The sequence below is a fragment of the Uranotaenia lowii genome, chromosome 1, assembly GCF_029784155.1.
Source record: "Uranotaenia lowii strain MFRU-FL chromosome 1, ASM2978415v1, whole genome shotgun sequence".
NCBI classification, from domain to species: domain Eukaryota; kingdom Metazoa; phylum Arthropoda; class Insecta; order Diptera; family Culicidae; genus Uranotaenia; species Uranotaenia lowii.
The window spans coordinates 96,851,262-96,857,261 of NC_073691.1; the positions used below are offsets into that span (position 1 = coordinate 96,851,262).

At 38.0% G+C, this 6,000-nt stretch overlaps 1 protein-coding gene across 4 annotated transcripts in view; it reads right to left on the bottom strand.

Annotated features, from left to right (window-relative positions):
• Positions 1 to 1,014, bottom strand: part of LOC129751366 (mucin-2) — a 55,619-nt gene extending 54,605 nt beyond the window's left edge. For all 4 annotated transcript variants that reach the window (XR_008738693.1, XM_055746828.1, XM_055746839.1 and 1 more), the window contains exon 1: positions 350 to 1,014. The gene's annotated coding sequence lies outside the window, so the exon portion shown is untranslated. The remainder of the gene's footprint in view (positions 1 to 349) is intronic.
• Between the last annotated feature and the right edge of the window lie 4,986 nt (positions 1,015 to 6,000).

Here is a 6,000-nt window from a genome sequence, read left to right on the forward strand (position 1 = left end):
GGCTGTCGAGCGAATGGAGTAGCAAAAGTAAATAAAAGATATGCACGCAATAAACCAGCTGTCGTATCGTCGTAGTGCCAGAGTTGTGCATGGTATTGTATATGCTGCCCGCCCGTAGTTTGTTCTGCTTTATTCCACATCTTCTGCTCAATTCAATCTATCGCAGCTCGCAGCGCGACCACCAAAAAAAACAGGTTGAAAAATAACGAGTTTACCAAATGCCCCTCCTGCGTCCTGCGATAACTTGAACTATCAACAATGTTGCGTAAATCGAAGGGAAAAAACACTATTTTATTGGTTGTGGGTGTTTCCACTGATATCTGTGATGATACGGATGATGTTGATTTACCTGTTATATTTGGTTGATCATAGCAATTCAGCAAAAGTTTGGGACTCAAATTCTTCTTCCGAGTAGAACATTATTTTCCAAACTCAAGCTGTGCGACAAGGCCATTTTTAGAAAGTAGGCCTAGTTTTTCCGTTCATTTTTTCTTGTTGCTCGCTTGCAGATTCCATTCGCTTGAACTGTTTGATTTTTTCTCCCTTTCTCCACATGCCACATTTACCTACAGCACACAATTTTCAATCGATGTAAAAAGAATCGTGTACGCTGTTTTATTGCTTCGATTTGAGAATCTTTCGATTTCTTCGTCACTTTTTGAACACCTGTCTACAAATTGAACCGTACAGGACAAATGTCACTTCATAATCTTTGCTCCGTTCAGCAAAAAAAAGACTGAAATTATTTTCTGCGCTGGTTTCATAGCCATGTCAATTTTTGTCACCACTTCCACTTTTGGCCATTATTAGCTATTTCGTTGACTCACACAATTTTCACACGGAAGTAGCCCTTATTCCTGGCGAAGCCAAACCGAGACACTTTTCAACTGCACAGTTTCGTCACCGAGCGAACGACGATCGATTTGCCAATCAAGAGATGCATAAGCATATTTTACAGGAAAATCTTGCACAAGAAAGAAAAGCGATTTTATGATTCGTTTCGAAACAAGACGATCAACGATTATCAGCTTTTTGCACGAAACTGACTATACCCATTGATGCAAGCAAACTTGTCTGCGATGGCGATGAATGACATTTTGCGAATGAATTTTACCAGGGCCTTGAACTAGAGAATGGACACGTTATGGTGTTACAAAATTTAAAAAAATGACTGTTTATCAGTGATTTATCTATGTGCCTCTTAAAAAAATAATGTTCATCCAAGGAATATTTAAATATTCCTTGATTTTCATCATTCTATTTGAACAGTTCAGTTTACAGTAATGAATACGACAAAATCTTATGTCAACTCAACTCAAAAATGCGACACAACTAGCAACTGGTGAAATCGATATGGTATGGTTGAAAGATGAAATTCCAGCCAAACTCGTTCCTAAAAACCTTCTACAACTGTTTTTATTTCGATTCCTCCAGTTATCACCGCGGAAATTTCATCATGGTGAGAGAATCAGAATAAAAATAATAGCTGTATTACATTTCAAGGAACGAGTCCGGCTGGAAATTCATCTTTTATTCATTCCCATCGATTTCACCTTGTTACAAATCATTCGTCGCAAAGTTGAGTTCTTGATGAAATAAGATTTTACTCGTGAAGAGTACACCCTTAGAAAATCTTACACAAAAGTATGTAAAAAGAAGTCAAAACAACCCGTAAGTGCAGGAAGCCACCAGTATGTAAAAATGGTGGTACGGAAAATTATGTAATATAGGCTGGTACATACCAGTATGTAGAAAGTACGCAAAAGAACGTAGAGCTATGTGAACTGGAAAGTATGTTAAAATCACATAAAATAGGAAAAAATCAAAATTCTAATTTGGAATTAAGAAGCAGGGATATTTTCTTTCAAAAATAAATTCAATTTCTTTTTTAGTATGCTTATTTATTGTCCATCAATTATAATTTTAAAGCTATATGGACCTAGTAATTTTTTTTCGATTGGATAAAACCTCCATCATTTCCGGGCCAGCTGTTTGTTTTAGCAAACTGTCTTCGTTGGTTCATTGAACAGTTTTTACTGTTGAATTGGCCATACTATGGTGGATAAACTGGAAGACACGCTGATTGGCCACTTCGGGACAGTTGCTTGAGCTGGTGTCATTCATTAGGCAAGAATTTGGGACTGGATTTCTATGGGATTCAGTATAGCCGACAGGCCGGAGAAGTTAGAAATCCTGTACAAGCCAAAAAAAATAGTTAGCAACATTGTTAAAAAATAAATAATTAAAAGTACATACCCTTTTTGGTTCGCTTCACTGCGGCTGGGACTATTGAAATCAGATTGTGAAATCGTCCGGTTTCATGTCGCTTCTGGATCCAGAGGAAACCAACCACTATCCTTAAATTATGGAGAAGAATTATAAAAAAACATACAGCAGTTGTAAATGTTTCTAAACTTACCGAAGAAGCGAACAATTTTCGATGTTTTCGCAAAGACTCACCGGGCAGTTTTGCAAAAGTTGTTATGTGCGCGCAAGTGGGATGCAAATCATAGACTGACTCTTGGTGGTGCGAGTGAGATGCAAAACGCCATCAACTACAAATTTACTGAAATTACAGTTCTTTCTACAGAGAGGGTTTTGTAGAACACAAAGAACTGACAAAGTATGTAATTTCTGAAACTCACTTCTACGTAAAAGTTGTCGAACTTCAAAGTATGTACTTTTTACATAAACAGTATGTACAATTTTCTTAGCGTGTAAGTGGGCCTTTAATGCTTATTACGAAAAAAGTGTAAATATTGTGTTTGTTGTGACTACCCTCTGCTGTTCGGCTTTCGGTCGATTTATTATGCGCAGGGTTGAAAATGTACCCAAAAAGGAAAACACGCAGAGTATAACGCATCAACCCTGCGCATTGCTTTGCAGAGGTGCCAAGTGCCCTGATTTTTCAGGATTTGTCCTGATTTTCAAATAACCGTCTTGATCTGATATTTTAACAGCTCTTGAATAGTCCTTATTGATGTTTTCAAATTGACCTGAAATTTCCTGATTTTCAAAAAATATCTCCGTCTAAATAGAATTTATATGATAACATCCAACAGATTCTGTTATAAAATAATAATTATTTAATCAGTTTAATTACATTTAACACAGTTTAATTATATAAAATTGAAATCATTTAACCGATGCAGGTTCACAAGATTTCTGTAGATTAAACACGTTTTCTTTTGGCGTTACAAAAATTCGTCTAAATACATCGTTGAGTAAATTTAAAAATTTGATATATATTGCAATTCATTATTCATGTTGAGTTTCGGGAAGCAAATGATTTTTTTTTTTGACTATTTCGTGTCACTGAAACTGCAACCTTTAAAATAAATCAACCTGTAATTAACAAAACCTGTAATTTTAAATTGTTTTCCTTAAAAGTTTACGAAGATTCATTTATTATTACAGCAAATGTCCTGTAAAAAAGTTGTAATGATTTAGTTTACGCCCTGTCGATTAGTAGTGAGCCACTGTATTTCAGTTGCCATAAAAAAGCTAAAGCTCAAAACCGTGCTTAGAAATAGAAAGCTAAATTATCCGCTCGACGCGCCATCTTCTGGTCGGGATTCAAAACAGTTAGGCTTCTTACGATTTTGCATCGTGATGAGATCCACACTTGAACTCATTTAATTTTTGCAATAAGCTGATCGGGGTTGCAAAAAGAGGCGTATTAAAGAATGTTACCTTGTCCTTGAAATTTTGCACAAAAGCCCACCAGCTAGGGTGTATGAGATGGGGTGCAACACACACAACTGCCGGTGGCTGAGCCATCATTTGGCGCGGGTTAGATTGGGGGGATCGTAGCTAGTCTAGTCGGCTATCGTAAGTCACTTTGGTGAAATCCGTTCAGCGAATAACATCGAGCTCGACCGCACTTGAAGGCTCGTAAGTGTAAAAACGTGCCAAGCTATAGTTAGAAGCCTACCTAATCTAATTTGCTAATTTCTTTTTGTAAACTTAGAATCCGCAATAGAGCTATAAGGCTACTCTAGTGCATAGTTAGTGTGGCTTCGAAAATTGCACTAGTAAGTAACAAGTTGTAAAGTGTTAGCGTGATCTAATAAATTGTTTTAATGTGAACAAATCTAGGCAAACTTGCATTGACCCTAAGTCAAGTGAGGTTTTTATTCGCTGTGAGCAATTTAAGCTAACTCAGCAGGTAAGATCTGTTACACCAAATCTGACAATATGTGGTTCTAAGCAATCTCGTTGAACATAGGCAACCCACTGTTCAACGTGGGTGTTTGTTGGGGCTTATTTCGCTGCCAATCTCGGGGCCAAGAAGACGGTATCCACAACGGTGGTTTGGAGTGGAACACGTGCTACAACCGTAGTATTTTTGCCAATATTAGGAGAGCTCGAACACGGTGTACGATCAACACACCGGTCTCCATACGGTTCCGCCGAGCCCGTCGATTGAAGGCTTCACCACCGCTAAGCCATCCGAGAATCAACCACTGCCACGTGTTGAAAAAGCCATCGTACTAGTTAAGTACGAGTCGTGTTTTGGCGCGTTAGCTGAGACACCAACCACATGGTCGCCTCTGGTTATTAGTTGGAGGTTGGAATCTACCGATGCGTAATTTGGTTTGCTGAATCGAAAAGGTCAGATTAGATTAAGACACTTGTGAATAATCTTAAGAGCTATTATGATTAGTGACGTCACTCAGGGCTACAGGAACACAATGAACGCTACAATTAAACATATTGTGTTAGCTCAATTGAAAGTCGTGTGTTGAAATTGGTGGGAAGCGTTGACGGTTTCATTGATTTGGTTTGCGTGGGAGTAAGATTTTGATTTGTCCGCATAGTTGTGGGTTGTGCAATTCATCTCATACTTGTTTAAAGAAAGTTAGGGCCGCAACTCGATTGGTAAGTTGGGAAGATTAAGTGGGACTGAGTGTTAAAACTGTTAGCCCGCCTTGAATCAGAGTCTCTAGCCGGGACACAAATCGTGCACCAACAGCCTCTCGGTTTCCGGGAGTGGCGCTATAAGCTGTTGGCTGTTTCGGGAACTAAAACATTCGTTACAAATCTGGCGCCCAACGTGGGGCTCGTAAAACAGTTGAGTTAAATACAGTTAACCTAAAAAAATATTGATTTCATAACCACAAAACTTGGACACATTAGAACCAAATTCGCTTACGTTGATCAGACCATCGCAATCGTAAGAATCATAAGTTCGTATTTAAAGTTATTCGTTTGATATATTATTGAATTAGTTAATTAATTGTTTGGATTATTTGGTAATAGTATTAGACAAAGTTTATTATTGCATTTTTTTGAATTTTGGATTGGATTGGATTATTTTGTTATTTTTTGTCACATATATTTGAATTATTTAATTATCTTTAGTTTCCAATTACGTGCAAAATGGAGCATTACCACATTAACGCAGATCACCTCGAGGAAGAGGAATTAAATTATGAGCTTGCTTTAAGAGGAGCCAATGTTAATGAGCCTGTACAATCAAAAAGAAGAACTTTGCGAATTTTGTTGCGTGATCAAGAAGATCCTGCGACGATTGTTTACACAACGCCTCAAGCATTGACAGACGACTTTGTTCGTATAACAAGTAAATTGAAAGAAATTGAGCAAACTTTGAGCATTGGACGACCTCATGGTAGTTTGTACTCTCGATTAGTACATTACCACAGACGGTTAGGGAGATACACACCGAAAAACGAATTGGAGCAACAAAACCAAATAGTTTTGAAAAACCTTGTAAGCGGTTTGGCAGAGAGATTTTTCAAGATAGATCTAAATTTATTAGCCAAAAGTTTTTCAAAGATCCAAATAACTTGTAGGGATACACCGAAAACAACGGAAACTCCTGTTGCTGGTCCGGACCAGAATACTTCCGATACGATTATGACTACTCCTCGGGTATCGGAGTCGATGCTCGATATTCCGACTGCATCAGTTAGGGATATGTCCGGGTCGCAAGCAAACGTTTCAGGTGTAATAGAGAATCCTTCCGGTGCGCAAAAT